Source organism: Sus scrofa, chromosome 3, assembly GCF_054392235.1.
Source record: "Sus scrofa isolate SSC_HxYL_T2T_F1_AM1 chromosome 3, Sscrofa_HxYL_maternal_Yorkshire_Landrace_v2.0, whole genome shotgun sequence".
Classification (NCBI taxonomy): Eukaryota; Metazoa; Chordata; class Mammalia; order Artiodactyla; family Suidae; genus Sus; species Sus scrofa.
Genome location: NC_139385.1, coordinates 859,395 through 876,922, shown reverse-complemented (window position 1 = coordinate 876,922; position 17,528 = coordinate 859,395). Strand labels below are relative to the sequence as shown.

The 17,528-nt window shown below is 60.3% G+C and overlaps 1 long non-coding RNA gene across 2 annotated transcripts in view; it reads left to right on the top strand.

Moving 5' to 3' along the window:
* Positions 1–17,528, top strand: part of LOC106507343 (uncharacterized) — an 85,339-nt gene that overhangs the window by 55,289 nt on the left and 12,522 nt on the right. The window lies entirely within an intron of this gene.

Sequence of the window (17,528 nt, the reverse complement as noted above, 5' to 3'; positions counted from 1 at the left end):
TCCTCCACAGGGACCCCCTCTGTGGGAGGACGCCCCAGAGCACCGCCCTGGGCCTCGGGCAGTCTGATCGGGATCCCTGTGTCGAGTGGGGGGGGGCCGGGGAGCACCATCTCCTGGGTGGCAGAACCAGAGGTTTGTCACGATACAGCCCCCACCCCGCTGACCTCAGGTGGATGCCACCACCTCTCTATGGGGCCCGTGGGCAGCCCTCAGCCACTCGGTCTGTTTCTGCACCTGTAACTCAGTGGAGGGGACCTCAGGTCCAAGCGTGGCAGCCTCCTCGGCCGAGGGGCAAGGCTCCCGCAGACCCGCCCGCTCCGACCGATGGATGGCCCTGGATGGGCCTGGGCGACACGGTCTCTGCCTCAAGCTTCTCCCCTCTGCAGCAGAAACAGCACATCCCAGGGGGCCTGAGGGCACCTCGCCCGGGAGCCCAGCTCCATGCCTGGGAGCCGCTGTCCCTCAGCGCCCAGGCTCCCGGCCACTCCCTCTCGGATGCAGAGGTTTTCTGGCCGCACCCAGGGAGGCCTGTGAGGACGTCAAGGCCGCGCCGAGGGGGGTCCCGGTGGAACCGCCGCCGCTGCAGAGACCGGAGCCATCGACTGCCTGGGCCCAGCACGGCGCGGTCTCAGCGCGGTCGACTTCGCCTCTGAATTAATCTGGATTTTTAAGCACAATTAAGGAGGTAATCAGGGGTCAGCAGTGCCTTTCAAACACAGTTTAGCACAAAATCCTAATGCAGGAATTACACAAATGGATATTGTCAATATAATGGATTCCCGCCAATTGCAGCAAGCACGGCCGCGGCGGGGCTGTGTGCCGGGTGCGGCGGGCTCATTCAGCTGCGCCGCGGCAGGAGCTGGCGGAAAACCGGGCCGCGCCGGGCCCAGCGCGCCCCGTTCATTACTGGGGAGCTTGTAACACGTTTCGGAGAATTCATTAGGGAAAGCAAACAGTAAAATTTGAAGTTATTTGTAAACCCGACGGGGAAAACATGCATCATCTCGGGGAAGGAAATGTGTCGATTGCAGACGGAGCCGACGTGGGGGAGGGGAGGGCGCGGCGGGCGGGCTGGATCTGGAGGCGGCAGGGGGCCTCCTCCAGCCTGGACCCAGGGAGAAGGTGGGGACGGGGACACACCGGCGCAGTTTCCATGGAGGTCCCAGCACAGGGGCCACAGCGGGCTGGACGGGGCAGGAGCCCAGAGAGGGCGGAGCCTTGCCCACCGTCGCACAGCACAGAGGCTGAGCCCCATCTCCTCCTGAGGCCTGCGGGGGTGGGGGGAGCCCTCCCCCATGGGTTGTGATAGAAGCAGGCGGCCTCTGCTCCCCCCTCCTCCTGGCCACCAACGCCCGCAGGACCTTTAGCCCAGGAGTCTCCCGGGCCTCCCCCACCCCACCGTGGACTCCTGCGCCAGCTCCGAGTCTGAACCCCTGGCGGGGCCCCCTGTGAGCTTCACGTCAGCTCCGATCCAACACCAAACACCACGCTTGGAGCTCCGGGAAGGGCGTCGTCTGCTTTGCTCGCTGCCGTACCGTGAATCGAAGGCCCCGTGAACACGAGCTGAGCACCTGGACCTGGGGCACACAGGGAGGGGGCGCAGAGGAACCCCTGCCCTTGGCCCATGACCCCTGCGCTGGGGGGCCAGGCCAGGGAAGCTCCTTGCCTGCGGCTGGGAATCAGCCCCTGGGTCTCGGGTCTCCGTGGGTGGCAGAGGCCCCCACACGTAGCAGGCGGTGACCCCGCGGCTCTGTCCCCAAAGTGGGAGCCCTGTTCCCTTGGAGGCACGGTGACAAGGACCACTGGGACCAGCATGAGAGCCGTGGCGGGGGAGGGGGGCCATCACGTGCAGCATCCACGCCTCTCTGGGGCCAGGCTGGGGCTGGACGCCAGCACGGGCTCTGCAGGGGGTCCAGGTGGGAAGCCCCCCCCCCCCCCCAGCCACGGGAGCAGCCGGACTCTAGGGGGTTCTGCTCGCTGCCAGCTTGGGGTGCGACCAGCCCCGGAGGGAGAGGTCCGGAGGTGGGGAGGACGGCCCTGAGTGAGAAATGGACTCTGGGGCCTCTCTCCTGCCCCCTCCAAGTCTCCCCTGCGGCGGAAGAAGCCCAAAGATGGCAAAGAAATGGCCCCTGCTGGGTGGGTGTGACAGGTCGCCCCTGGATCTGGGCAGGGGGACAGCCTGGGAGTCTGGGCCAAGGCCGTCAGGGTCCGTCTCTCAGGAGGATCTGCGGGCTGGGTCTTCTGGCGTCTGGGGTCACCCGAGGCCTCAGGCGCCTCAGGGCGGCTCCCTGGGAACGGCGGGGCTGAGGCCGTCCCTTCCGCCCGAGTGCAGAGGTTAATGGAGGCAGTGGGGTGCGGAGGCGCTCCGGTGGGGGCGCCCGGCTGGGAGGAGCCCCCGTCTCTTCCGGCCGGGACAGAATGAGGATGGATCAAAGCCCAGGGGTTTATGAGCCGCGGGGCGGCAGCTGGAACAGACGATGGAGGGGGCGGGTTGGGGGCCGACGCTGGGCTCCCAGAGATCCCAGCCTGGATGGGATGGGGGGCTGGGGCGGCAGGCAGGTCCCCAGCGAGGTGCCTGCTGTGCGCGGGCTGCTTAGCACACGCACGGCAGCCTGGGAGACAGGGGTTCCCACCCTGCTTAACAGATGGGGACACTGAGGCTGGAGCCCAGTGACTGGCCCAGGGCGCATAGCCAGCCGGTGGCCACACCACCAGTAGACCCAGGCCTGGGGACCCCACGGGCTCCCTATGGCCCGGGGGAGTCCCCCTTTTGATGGGCAGCTGGACCTGGGAGGCTGTGGTCCCTGGGCTCCCAGGGCTGGGGGGGGGGGCGGTCGGGGGAGTATCCTTTGATCAACGGCTGCAGGGCTGATGGAGCGAGCGGGCCCGCTGTTCCCAGCCGGGGACCACCAGGAGCCCGTGATTCCCTGTGGGTCACAGGCTGAGGTGATGGCTATGTTGCTGCAGGGGTCACCTCCTGCCCACGCCCTCTGTCCCTGTCCCCATGTCCTGGCCTGTTGGCTGCTCCCCAAACTCCTCCATTGGCACAGGGCCTCCCGGCCGAGTTTCCCCCTTGGGCGCCAGGCGCCTCTGGTGGCCTGGCCCCTTCTCCCGCCTCCAGGTCCAGCAGGGCCCCAGCCTTGAGGGAGGAAGTGACCTGGAGCTGGGATGGCAAAGGGTCTGGAAGCTCTGCCCCAGGACCGACGAGCCCCTGCCCACCCTCCTTGGGCCCTGCCACCTACCCTGCAGCGCGCCCTCCCGGCTGCCCAGTCAGGAGAGCCTGGCAGCCCCACTCCCCTCCCTGCTGCTGGCTGAGGCCCAGACCCCCAGCCCGGCGTCCCAGCTGGCCTCACCTGGCCCTCCGCCTCCTCCTGGGCCTGCAGCTGCTCTGAACCTCCAGGCCTTCCACGCCTGGCCCTGGCCTCTGCCATGCCCTCCACCAGGTGTGCCCTCCCCAGGGTCGCCCTCCATCAGGTGTGCCCTCCCCAGGGGTGCCCTCCACCAAGTGTGCCCACCCCAGGTATGCCCTCTCCAGGTGTGCCCTCCCCAGGGGTGCCCTCCCCAGGGGTGCCCTCCTCGGGTGTGCCATCCACGGGTGTGCCATCCACAGGTGTGCCCACCCCAGGTGTGCCCTCTCCAGGGGTGCCCTCCACAGGTGTGCCATCCACAGGTATAACCTCCACCAGGGGTGCCCTCCCCAGGGGTGCCCTCCACAGGTTTGTCCTCCCGAGGGGTGCCCTCCCCAAGTGTGCTGTCCACCAGGTGTGGCCTCCCCAGGGGTTCCCTCCTCAGGTGTGCCCTCTCCCGGTGTGCCCTCCACAGGTGTGTTGTCCACCAGGTGTGCCCTCCACAGGGGTGCCCTCCACAGGTGTGCCCTCTACCAGGTGTGCCCTCCCCAGGGGTGCCCTCCTCAGGTGTGCCCTCCCCAGGGGTGCCCTCTCCAGGACTGTTCTTCAGTTAAGAAGCCCAGATCATCCTGTAGGGACCGGCTCCGCTGTCACCTTCTCCAGAGGAAAGACGGGCCTGGGTGGGAAAGTTCCGTGGCCCCAAGGTCCCCGTGCTGACCAGATCCTGGCACTTGCGGCATTCTCACACAGGGTCCCCGGGGCCCTCTGCACCTACCCCTGTGAGGGTCAGGCCTGGAAGGGAAGCCCCTGTCGCCCCAGGGTCAAGTTCAGCTCTGCTCGTTACTGCTGTGCATCTTGGGTGGGGCCTTGGCCTCTCTGAGCCGATGAACACTCTGCATCCAAGGCTCCCAGCAGCCCTCTGGGTCAGGGGAGACCAAGTGTCTGGGCAGAGAAGCCACCCCCTCTCCTGCCTTCCCTGCCGGGCCGCCCACTGGTGCTTTCTGAGGGTAGATTTTAATTAATCCAGTTTGTAATTACCTAGCTAGTTAATAAAACTCAGGAGAGTTTTAATTATTTTTTCCTTATTTAAAAATTTCATCACTGCCTGCCAACATGGGGGAGAGAGGTCCTGGCAGAGTCGCCTGTGTGCCTGGCTCTGGGCTTAGGGGACCGGCTGGCAAAGGGGCACGGGACAGCCCCATGCCAGCCCACCCTAGGTGTCCCCGCGCTGCCCTGATCGTCCGCCCATTTGGGTATGTCTGCCCAGGGACCCCCTCCAGGGTGCTCAGAGTTCCTCCTCCAGCCCTACAGGTCCTGTTAGCCTCCCCAGAACATGCTGAGAGCCAAAGTCCCGTGTCTGCCAGCCTTTTCCGTGCAGAGGCAGCACATGCCAAGGTCCAGGGGCTTCCAGGGGAGGGAGCTTGAGGGTGGGGTGTGGCCAGGATGGGCAGCTGTGGTGTGCGGGGCCAGACAAGGGGGCCCTGCTGCAGCAGTGGCCTGTGCTATCCTCCGCCCGCTCCAGCCTCCCTCTCCTCCCTCCCGAGTCTGTGTCCATCCCTCTCTGGGTCTGTCTCTGCAGAGTGAGCTGAGGACCTACTGTGTGCATGCTGAGGACATACTACTCTGTGCTGGGGCCGCAGGTGCTGGCGTGGGTCACACAGTCCACACACGGCCTGTTGGGCTCGCCGAGCTTTTTGGAACGTGACATCTGTTGTCCTGGGGTCGAAAGTTACCAGGAGCGTCCACCCCAAGTTCCCTTTTCTGGCTTCTTGTAAGAGGCCCCGAGGGTGACGCTGAGCAGGTGCTGAGAGGCGGCCACCAAGGATGGTCATCCCGGCCTGTCGGTACCTCCTACCACAGGAGGGCCCTGCCTGGCCCGGTGCCCGCCGCCACCCCGAAATCCCGGGGTCCCACACTCCTTCCCCACAAGTCGTAGCAGCTGGGGCCCCGAGCGGTAAGCAGGCCTGGCAGTGGGGTGATCAGGGGATGCTTGGTCTGGCAAAGGACACGCTCGGCCGCCGCCACCACCGCCCACCCAGCTCGGGCCAAGAGGCTGGGCCCAGGGCAGCTTCCGCTCCGCCCTCAGGTCTCAGGGCCAAGGGCTGCTCAGCGCCGGTCTCGGAGGAGGAGGTGGGGCTGGGGGTCCAGGAGCGCCCAGGAGCTGGGAACCCCAGCCATTATTCTCCCTCTGCTGGATCCCGCCCGTCTGAGACCCAGCCCGGTGCTGACAGATTGACGTAGCAGGTTAATAAGTGCCTTTCCTTCCTCCTAAAGGCTAATTAAATATTAATCGGCCTGGTGAGGTCAGCAGAAATCTCTTGGTGGTGGCAGAGTGGGATGCGTTTAATGAATTCTCCCACGGAGGTTCTGGCCGCGGGGGCTCCACGCGCCCCAGCTGCCCCCACGCCTGCCCAGCCTCTGCTCGCTGGCCCTGCTCCCGGGCCAGCCTCTGTGGCTTCTCACTTTGCCCAGGAGGCGAGCTCTGTCCCCACCCAGGCAGTGGGCTTCCAGCTTCGGGAGACCAGGGCCTGCAGGGACCCCTCCCCTCCATCCCCTGGGCAGGGCCTGGCCCTGGGCTTCCTCTGGCCCCTCAGCTCAGGGACCTACGAGACGCTGGCGGACGGTGATGTGCCCTGAGCAGCGCGGGGATGGAGCTGGTCCCTGGCTCTCTGTCCATCCTCTGGTTACTATCAGAGAAGGCCCTGCCTGCCCACCGCTGCAGCCTGGGAGCTCTGGGGCCGCGAGGGCAGAGGCTTCTGTGCCATGGGGGGCTCAGCCCAGACACAGACAGTGGGGTCCCCGAGCCAGCACATAACGTCAGGGCCCCTCGCAGGCAGGGGCTCAATGCCAGAGCCTCAGGGGCATTTCAGGGTCACCTTATTTATGAAGGACGCAACCTAGGCCAGGACTGGGAGGCTGGGCCTGGCAGGCTGGGGAGGGAGGCGGCCGCGTGCAGGTGGTGCTCCTGCAGGATCCTGGGTCTGGGGCCTGGGCCCGAGCCCACAACCCCCTGGGACTAGAGGAGGGCGCTGGCCATGGCCTGCAAGGTGGCAGCCACCCAGCCAGGACCCTAGACATGACAGGTGGGTCCTGGGCCGGAGTCAGAGAAGGGGTGGGCGGCTGGCTCCGCCCGCCCCCACCGCCAGCCTCCAGCCCAGCTCACGCCCGCCTCCTCTGGGAGGGGGCTGGGACCCTGGCAGCTGGGCCTCTGCTCCGGTCCCATGTTAATTTTTTATTTATTTGAAAGTGGGACTGGAAGCGGTTTCAAAGTGAGTCTAAAGTAATTAGGGCTCCTGCTGATGGATCGCACTGGAGGGACGTGGGGATTATTTATTACTGAGTCACTTGCTGGAAAGGTTAGAGGCTGAGAAGTAATTATTTTCCCTTCCTCGCTCCCCCCACCCATCCCCTCCGTTAGAAGGGGATGTTTTGCGGGGGAGGGCACTTCAGAAGTCTGGGGCCAGACATCCCCCCCCCGGCCCCGCCTCCGCCGCTCTGCCACAGGGACGAGGGCAGACAATAAGTCTGTTCTAGGAAGTTCTGGCGTCACAGGAGCCTCTGCGGGGCCCACCCCCTCCCCTCCTTTGTCCCCTCCTTGGCCTAAGGGCCTGCCTTGCTGTGTCCCCAGTCCTGTGCAGGCATCTAGGGTACCTGAGGCACATCAAGAGCCACATGGACACCTGAGGGTGTGGCCCAGCAGCTGGCACGGCGGGTGCAAAGGCCCTGGGGTGGGAATGGCAGGCAGGCTGAAGGGCTGGGGCAGGGGGAGTGGGCCAGGAGAGGGGACAACAGTGGCCTAGCCATGTGAGCTCATGCCAAGGCCTCTGGGCTTTACCCCAAGTGTTTTGAGAAACCCTTGGAGGTTTGGGAGTGGGAAGCCTGAGGCCCATCCACTCTCCTCACCTGGCCAGAGTAGGTTTTCAAAAGCACAGAGCTCACCCTGTGCCAGCACCTGTCCCATCCTGGCCTAGCCTCACATTCTCTTCCACTCTCAGCTGTACGTGCCTTTCTCACCTTTGGGGAGCTGCCTGGTGCAGCCACGGATGGATAGGAAGCTGGCAGTAGCAAGGGGCAGAAAGCCCGGCTTGACAAGCTTAAAGAGAAAAGATCTGAATAGTTCTTCTTCAGGCCTGGCTTGATCCAGGCCTCAAATATAGTCCCTAGGACCCATATCTGGGCTCTGATTTTCCTGCAGTGGGAACTGTCTGAGGATTTCCACTTCTACTCAAGATAAAGTAGCAGGACTAGATTCATCTTCCCATCTGAAACAACTATTAAAAAAAAAATAGGAGTTCTCATTATGGCACAGTGGTTAATGAATCTGACTAGGAACCATGAGGTTGTGGGTTTGATCCCTGGCCTCTTTCAGTGGGTTAAGGATCTGGCATTGCCGTGAGCTGTGGTGTAGGTCGCAGACACAGCTTGGATCTGGTGTTGCCGTGGCTGTGGCATAGGCCAGCAGCTACAGCTTCAATTCGACCCCTAGCCTGGGAACCTCCATATGCTGCCAGTGCGGCCCTAGAAAAGACAAAAAAAAACGAAAAAAAAAAAAAAAGACTTTTTTTCTGTAGATGATTTTCATGCTACTGGACATCAGGCAGTGAAGGACAGAGATTCCTGAAAGATGGGGGAGAAATAAGGTGAATCCTGCCACTAGGAGAATTTCCATACCATGAGGTATGAAGGAAGAGCCTAGCAAACTCCCTGAGGCAGAGCCAAGAATCTGGGGAGACCAAGGTGGAATTTGCAGGACAGTGCACCCGAAGGGGGAGAGAGTAAAGACACAGTACTGATGACCACATGAAGGGGGGGACATTATCTAAGACCTGGGAAAGAGGCATCCAAAAACCTAAGAGAACAGTGTCCAGTGCTCATACACGGCTGGGAAAAATGTCTTTTTCTACCAGCAGACCGATGTTGGAGAAACTCATCATTCACAGAGCCCCAGGAAGAATATTCAAGTAGGTCTTGCCTTGTAATGGGAATAATTAGCACTATGTCAAGAGCTGCTCCAGGTGCACAAAACCAATAATAGCAAGACTGGAAAGGATCAGTTTCCCAGTAACTTCACTACATCCCCAAAGCACAGCTCAAGTATATTTACAGGAAGACAAAACATCCAGCATGCAACGAGGCAAAGTTCACAGTGTTTGGCGTCTAATCAAAGATCACAGGCATTAAAAGAAGCAGAAAAACATGACCCACAGTGAGAATACTTGATTAATTAAAACGGATCCAGGAGTTCCTTTTGTGGCTCAGCAGTAATGAACCTGACTAGGATCCATGAGGACACAGGTTCGATCCTGACCTCACTCAGTGGGTTAAGTATCCAGCGTTGCCATGTGCTATGGTGTAGATCTTAGACAGGGCTTAGATCCTGCATTGCTATGTCTGCGGCTTAGGCCAACAGCTAAGCTCTGATGCAGCCCCTATCCTGGGAACTTCTATATGCTGCGGGTGTGCCCCCCTCCTGTTAGAATGAACAGACAGGAACATTAAAACAGTTATTTTAATTGGACTCTATATATTTGAAAAGCTGAATAGAGACACGGAAGATATGAAAACAAAGATCCAAATTGAACTTTTAGAGTTGAAACCTGCAACAACTCAGATAAAAAATACACTGGATGGTATTAATAGCAGATTAGACATGGTAGAAGAAAAGACTGGTAAACTTGAAGACATAGTAATAAAAGTCATCCAGAATAAAAATAGAATAAATAATTTTTCTAAATGAAAAAGATCATCAGTTATCTGAAAGAACTTCTAGGGGTCTAATACATGTGTTACTGGAGTTTCCTGAATGAAAATGGGGAAACAAAAATATTTGGAAAAAATGGCTAAAATTTGCTAAACTTGAGGAAAACTATAAATGCATAGATTAAAAACTCACATACTTCAAGTTCAAGAAATATGAAGAAAACTACAAGGCACATCAATCAAATTGAAAAAAGCTATGATAAAGAGAAAAATCTTAAAAGATGTAAAAAAAAAAGACATGCAGAGGACTAAAGATAAGAGTGACAGCAGATTTCTCATGGAAATAATAAAGCAAGAAGATAGTGGAGCAATATCTTTCAAGTACTGAAAAGTCCATCAATCTAGAATTCTGTACCCAGCAAAGCTATCTTTCAGAGGTGAAGATGAAATAAAGATATCTTCAGACAAACAAAAGCACAACAACTTCACCACCCACAGACCTACACTACCAGAAATGTTAAATTCCTTCCAGCAGAAGGAAAATAGTAACAGACCAATATGCATCCATACAAGGGATGAAAAGTCTTGGAACTAGTAACTACGCCTTTTCCAATATCTCACATCCTGACACCGTAAGGTCGGAAGACAAGACAATACTGTCTAATGCTAGGTTTCTTCTATGTCTGTGAAATGAGCCTAATGATACCTGCTTCCAGAGGTAGCTGACATCCACACAATGAAATATGGTTCAGCCACAGACAGAATGAAGCTCTGACACCTGCATTTTGATGCTGCATGAACCTCAAGGACATGATGCGGAATGAAATGAGCCAGACACAAAAGGACACATTGTGTATGATTCCCTTTATGTGAAATGTCTAGAACAGGCCAATCCATAGAGAACTGGTGGTTGCCAGAGGCTGGAGGCTGGGGTGGGGAGTGACCGTTGATGGGGATGGGGTCTCCTTTGGGGCTGATGAAAAGTTTTGGGAACTAGATACAGGTGGTGGTTGTACAACATTGTAACCCCACAAAATCTTACGGAATTGTCCACTTTAAAATAGTTAGTGGTTGGAGCTTTCACCATGGCTCAGTGGTAACAAACCCAACTAGTATCCATGAGGATGCGTGTTTGATCCCTGGCCTTGCTCAGTGCGTTAAGGATCCAGCGTTGCTGTGGTGTAGGTCACAGATGCTGCTCAGATCTGGTGTTGTTGTGGCTGTGGTGTAGGCTGGCAGCTGCAGCTCCAATTTCAACCCCTTGCCTGGGAACCTCCATATGCTGTGGGTGTGGCCCTAAAAAATAGCAAAAAAAAAAAAAAAAAGTTAGTGGTGAATTTTATGTTGCATGAATTTTGCCTCCATTCAAAAAAAAAAAATGATTGGAGGGTTAAACCAAATGAAATACCAATGCCAGTCTAGGCAGTGGCTGGGGCGTCATCAACAGTGGCTACTCACGTTACTGTCCCCCACATCAGTCCTTTCCAGTGAGCATCTCAGTCTGTGTTCCTGCAGGAGTCCCATCAGAGGGCATCATTTGTACCCCATTTCCCACTCGAGCAAGCAAGGCTCAGAGAGGGTAAGTGGCTTGCCCAGGATCACACAGTGAGGCTGGGATCCAAGCCCTGGTTCCCGCTTCTGGTCCAGTGCTTCCCGTGTACCATTCACAAGTTACTCTCTTTGCCCTTTAAGGGCAAGGAGCTTCAGTGTGCGAACCCAAGTCCCATGACCACGATTCAGGAAGGCTGGTGAATGTGGTACGTCCTGACGGGCTGGGCAACGCTGGGCAGGAGATTAAATAGGGAGGCTGTTCTGGAAGCTCTGGGCCCAGCGTGGTGAGAGCTGGTGGGTGGGCTGTGGCCTTCGGAGGAGAATCGACCAAGCTGGGTCACGTATGCCTTCACCTCTGTCGTCTCCCACCTGGAGCCAGAGCGCAGGGGTTGGGGGTTGGGCTGGCTCCCCTCCAGGGTCCAGAGCAGGTGGGGACGACTGGGTCCTGGGCCACCCCCTGACTCCCCTGGGCCCCTGCTCTGGTCTCTTGGCCTCCCCTAAGCCCCCACCCATCCTCTTAGAGAGAGTGTTTTAAAAATGCCAGCCAGACAGCATCGTTCAGCGCCCCCTTAATCCTCCTTCAAGGCCCCCAAGACTCCTAGAACAAGACCCCCCACCTGGGTCCACCTCCCGCCTCAGCTCCACGATCTCCCATCTCTCCTCCCACTCAGGGACCTTGCACTTGCTGTTCCACCCACCAGGGGTGCTTTTCCCGCCCCTGCCTCTGCCCCTCCTTCAAGCACTGGGGAGCCCCAACCCCAGTCCCCTTGCCTCGTAGAGCCCTCATGGTGTGCGCCCCTCCCTCCACGTGCCCTAAGGAAGTCAGTGGCGTGGCCATAGGTTGGTTTGTCCCAGCAGCGCCTAGAGTCTGGCGCAGGGACCAGGCTTAGAGGATGTGAGCAAGTGACCCGTGCTGGGCAGCAGGTGGCTCATCACTCACAGCAGCAGACGTCAGGCGAGGACTTTGCCTTTGGGCTGCCTTCCCCATGGGGCCCAGGGCTCCGGCCCACGCACGGTCCTCTGCAGCCAGGCGCTCCCTCCACTGATGATCAAGCCTGGAGGGAGACCTGGCTCCACTCCAGGCTGCTTGGTCCCTCTGGCCTCAGTTTCCCTGTCTGTACAGTGGGCGTATTTTTGGTCCTGCCCTTGCAGAGCCGTGCAGAGTCAGATGTGCAAATGTGCACCTGCTCCGTAACCTCCGAGGGGCTGTGCCTGTGGGCCGTACCGCGGATGCCCTGAGCCCTCTGCATCCAGGTGAGGCTGCCAGGTTGCCCAGGGGTGAGGAAGGGCCGGGGGTCGGACACAGGGTGCAGGCCCCTCCTGCCACCCACGGTCGGTGTGCACGGGGCGGCTGGCCCAGGGGCTGGCGCGTGGCTGCAGGGCGCACAGCTGTTTGCTGGGCCTTGTCATGAACCAAACACAGTAACTGTTTAACGATTGAACCACACTAATGAATATTGGGCCAGATATTTTCGAGGCCTGTTCCGACTGATTACTTGGAGAGCTGAGTAGTCTCCCAATTACCCAGGCAATTAGGCGACTAATTAAACACTTACCCTTCGCTTCATAAACAGGCGCAGGCGGGCGGGAGCCAGAGCTGGCTCGGGCCCTGCGCAATGCGGGTTGTCAGAGCCCCAAGTGGCACCCCTGTGTTTCGGCCCCCCGTGGGCAGGCCAGGCAGCGGGCAGACGAGCAGGGACTGGGGTCTGTCTGGATTGCTTCTCAGCCCGTGTCAGTGAAGCCCTGCTCCAGGAAGCCCTCCAGCCTGGCCGGGGCCAGAGGACCTCTGCTTGCTGGCCACGGTGTCCCCCGTCCGGCCCCTGGCCCCGCCCCCGTCCACGTGCCTCTCATCTCCCCAGGCTCGCTCTCTGCTGCTCCGCAAAGGCTGTTTTGATCGGCTCGGAGGAGCGAAGCTAACAGGCCCCCCAGCCTCTGGCTCCTACTCACAGCGCCCAGCCAGGGTGTTTTCCTGGAAAATCTATGCATCCACATCATCTCCAGTGGTTTTAAACCACGGCCGCAAATTGAAACGTGGCCCCCCTTGTCTGACTCTTCCTCGTGGAGGGGTCTGGCCTGCTCATCTTGGCATCCACCCAGGTGGGGGATGTTGAGGAGGAAGGGGTGATGGCCTGGTGTCTGTGTCCCTGAGACCCGAAGGCTTGCTAGGCGCTGCCGGGAGGCTTTGGGCAGGGGTGGCTGGCATGGGCAGTCAGCCACCTGTAAGTCCAGGGATTATCCCAGATAACCCGGTGCGCTGGATCTCATCAGTTAAAGGCTTGAGAAGGGAGTTCCCGTCGTGGCACAGTGGTTAACGAATCCGACTAGGAACCATGAGGTTGCGGGTTCGGTCCCTGCCTTTGCTCAGTGGGTTAATGATCTGGCGTTGCCGTGAGCTGTGGTGTAGGTTGCAGACGCAGCTCGGATCCCGCGTTGCTGTGGCTCTGGCATAGGCCAGTGGCTACAGCTCCGTTTCAACCCCTAGCCTGGGAACCTCCATATGCCACGGGAGCGGCCCAAGAAATAGCAACAACAACAAAAGACAAAAAGACAAAAAGACAAAAAAAAAAAAAAGGCTTGAGAGCAGACCTGAGGTTTCCTGAGGAAGAAATTTCTCCCATGGATGGCAGCTTCATCCCGGGCCTGAGAGGCCTGCCCTGCGGGTCAAGGGCTTGCCTGCCAGCCCCCGCCTCGTATCAGCTGATTCCTTGCACTATCCACCCACCCGTCTATCCACCAATCCATCCATCCACCCATCTCTCCATCCACCCATCCGTCCACCCAACCATCCATCCATCCACCCATCTGTCCATCCATCCACCCATCTGTCCATCCATCCATCCATCCACCCATCCACCCACCCACCCATCTGTCCATCCATCCACCCATCCGTCCACCCATCCATCCATCCATCCACCCATCTGTCCATCCATCCATCCATCCACCCATCCACCCACCCACCCATCCGTCCACCCATCCATCCATCCATCCATCTGTTCATCCATCCATCCACCCAACCATCCATCCATCCATCTACCCACCCACCCATCTGTCCATCCATCCATCCATCCACCCATCTGTCCATCCATCCATCCACCCATCTGTCCATCTGTCCATCCATCCATCCATCCATCCATCCACCCACCCATCCATCCAGTCTATCTAGCCTCTAACTGTCCATCCATCCATCATCTAATCTCTCCCTCATCTACCAACCTATATAGTATACAGATTAACCTACCTTTTCTCTGCTGGGCCCTGATGGATACAGAGACCTCTGTTGTCTCTTGACATAGCAGGTATTTATGGAGCACCTACTGATGCCGTGCTCGGGATCCATGCTAAGGACCAGAGCCTACCGTCCAGGGGGAAGAGTAGGGAGGTGGAGACAGACATTTGCTAAACAACGTTGCTTGAATGTCAGGCAGAGCTGCAGACTGGCCCTGCGCTCCAAAGGGGGTGCCTGGGAGCCTGGAGAGAGGCTGATGGAAGGGACAGGTCTGGGCAGAGAGGTCAGAGGGGGCTTCCCTGAGGCAGTGACCCCAGGTGGAGCCCCAGAGAAGAGGGTGTGTGAACTAAGAGACGAGACAGGGTTCGTCATTGTGCAAAGTCCCTGTGGCGGGAGGCGGGGAGGACAAGCTAGCCAGGACAGTGAGGGGACACTCACACACCAGCCGGGGCAAAGGTCAGGGGTCAGACCTCACCCCACGGCCCTTAAGGGGCCGCTGATACCTCACGTGAGCGGGTATCCTCCCCAAGGATGGCCTCCACCGTGTCTCCCATCCTGCAGGCTTGTCTGGAAGTTTCCTCTCCCCTGGCAAGAGAAGGGGTCGCTTTCCCTGCCCTGGCAGGTGGGGCAGGCTTGGGGCCTCGCTCCCAGTGAGCAGAGTGAGGCGGAAGAGAAGCTTGTGTTGTCCAGCTCAGGTGGCAAAGGGCTGCGGCTTCTGCTCCCTCGCTCTCCGGCCCTGGATCCCGGTCCTCGTGCTGTGAGGAGGCCCAGGCCCCGGGGAGGGCACCCGTGCTCGCGGCCTGACTGTGACACGCGGCCGCAGGTGGTTCCAGCTGACACGACCCAGGCAGAATTCAGGTTGACTTGTAAGCCAAACAGGTGTGGTTCTTGAGCTGCTGAGTCTTGGTGTGGTTTGTGGCAGAGCTTAGAAAACAGAACCTTTTGGGTGCAAGGGCACCAGGCGTCTCGGGGACCCTCACGCTTCCAACAGGAGGTAAGTTACAGGCTTCCCCTAACGCACATGGCCAGCAGGGCTGCATCTTGGACTCGAACCCAGGCCCGCCTGTCCAGCCTCCAAGCTGGATGCCTCCCGCTGCACAAGGCCACATGGCCGGGGGGGTGGGGGCAGTGACCTTCACCTCTGGGACAGACAGAGCGGGTGCTCAGGAACCCGCCTTAGACCCAGGGAGGGGCGGCCGCTAAGTGCCCTGGACTGGGGGCGGCACCTGCCACAGGCCAGAAGGACGGCTCCACCGCCAGGCCTCTCTGGGCCAGGCTCTCACCCTGTGGCCTCGGGGTGACTTGGGATGCCCCCCGCCCTGCACGCCTGAATCCCAGCACCATCTGGAAAAACCAGGCAGTGTTTGGGGGGGCACACTCCCCACCCCCAGCCTCCTCTCCCTGATGCACAATCTGGAGGCTGAGGGCCCTGGGGAGCTGAGTCCTTGAGACCCCCGGGGGCCACGGGTGGAGGTGCGGAGAGGCAGGACTGGGAGCAGCACCCCAGGGGCCCGAGGGGAATGAAGCCCCACAAGTGGGGGACCTAGAGCAGCAGAAACGTACCGTCTCCTGGCTCTGTGGCCGGAAGTCAGATCAAGGTGCAGGCGGGCTGCGCTCTCCCCAAAGGCTGAGGGCGGCGGCTTCCTGCCTCTGCCGCTTCTGGGCATGGCCGGTGGGCCTGGGCCTGTGGCTGCAGCCCTCCGTCTCTGCCAGCCCCGTTACAGGCCTGTCCTGGGTGCCTGGGCCCCAGTCCCCTTGCGACGGGGACTCCAGCTGTTGGACCGGGGCCCTCCCCCCTCTGCTGTGACGTCATCGTACCTCGTCACACCTACAGCCTGTTTCCGAGTAAGGCCGCGGTCACAGCTGCCAGGATTAGGAATCGGATATGTTTGGGGGTGGGGGAGTTACAATCCAGCTCCCACCAGCCACCACTGCACTGGGCACCCCGGGCCAGGGCTTGCCCTCCCCCACCCTTGCCTCCCCACCTACGAGGCTGAGGAGGGTGGGCCCTGACCCCTGTCTTGAGTGTGCCAGGCCCCTTGAGCCCAGCCCTGACCTCATGCTCGGCCTGGGGTCCCTGACCAGCCTCCCCTATCGCCAGACATCCATCACCTGGATCCAGATGGCCTCTCCTGGGTGCCCGCCAGACGTGCCACCCGAGTGGCTGCAGATCCAGCTTGGAAAACTCTACCAGGCCCACACCTCCTGGAGGCTGAGCCAGGCTCGGGGTGGTAGTGAGGCCTCTGAGGAGTCAGGGAACAGAGGGCTGGTGGAGCGGGGACTCGCTGCTGCCACCTCCTCCCGGAAGAACGCCTGGCTTTCCTCCCTGACGCCCTGAGCCTTCCACCCCCTTCCCACCTCCATTCTGCCTACAGGAGACGGCTCTGGCCGTCTTGTCTTGGCATCTTGTCCTGGCGTCACGGCACAGCCCTCGGCCCCGGTCCTCAGCTCTCCTGCCTCTGGGCCAGGCAGCCTGCCCGGGGGCCTCCGTGAGCTGCCACAGAGCCCAGGAGAGGCGCTCCCATCTGGCGCCAGGCCTGTAGGTGCTGAGCCCAGCGGGAGGGCGAGCGGGAGGGAGGAGAGGCCCCTGGTGTGGAGGGGGCACGCGGACGGATGGAGGGACCAGAGCCGTGGGTGGCCGAGGTGGTGGCGGGGGCAGCACGGGCTGTTCTGAGAGCTGGGTCTTGCGTCACCGCTGTAGCGCAGGCTTGGTCCCTGGCCCGGAAACTTCCACGAGCTGCAGGAACGGCCCAAAAAGAAAAGAAAATGTTCGAATTGCCCTCACCTAAAGGGGTCCTCGTCAGTCGGGGAGGTGGTCCTGAAGGGGCTTAGCGGGGCCCGGCTCTGGGCCCTCGGGGGCGCGAGTGGCCGTGTCACTCCCGTGGCGGACGGGGCCCTGCCATCCTGGAAGCCGAGCTCCAGGATGCAAGAGAGACGGGGGTGCCTGGCCCAGGGTGGGCCTGGCTCCTGGAACAGCCACCCCTGACCAGGGGGGGCGGCTTGGCCTCGTCTCCGGGCTTCATCTTCCCGCCCCTCGGGGACCGGGGAGCATCTGGGGGGGGCTCCGCTCAGGGCCGGGCAGCAGACACCGTGGGAGGGGCCCCCATCCACGTGCTGGGGGCTGGCGAGGACTCCAGGCCAGACAAAGGCCCTGTGTCGGCCCAGCTGCGCGGGGCGGTATTTACGGCGGCCGGGAGTTTAAGAAAACAGGGGCCTTCCGTCCACGGGCGAGCGCGGCCGGCGGGGGAAGCCCGGAGCTAATTAAATCTGCGCGGCCGGGGCCACAGAGGCCGATTGTGCAGCGAGAGGATGTTAACGCGCATTTTAAATATTTAGTGTAACCGAGGTAGGTTATGAAAACAGACATTCCCCCTTTCAACACTCCGCGCGTCAGATTTAGGGCTTGTCTGGCCGCTGAGTGATTTCGCAGCAGTCGGCGAGGCCGGGAGCCCATCCATCACGCCCCACGAGAGGCCGGCGATGGTGAAAGATTAGCAGCTGATGGATGGGCCGGCGGCCGAGGGTGGGTGGGGCGGCCGCACACCTGTCCGGGCTGGTGGGCAGCGGGCCGGCCTGCTCTGGGCCGCACACGTCTGGGAATCGGGCCGCCCCAGGGACGGCAGCACGACCCCAAGGCCACCCCCACCCCCGGGTCCGCACAGCCAGGCTGGGGGACCAGCGCCCGGCTCCCCCCAGGCCTCCGT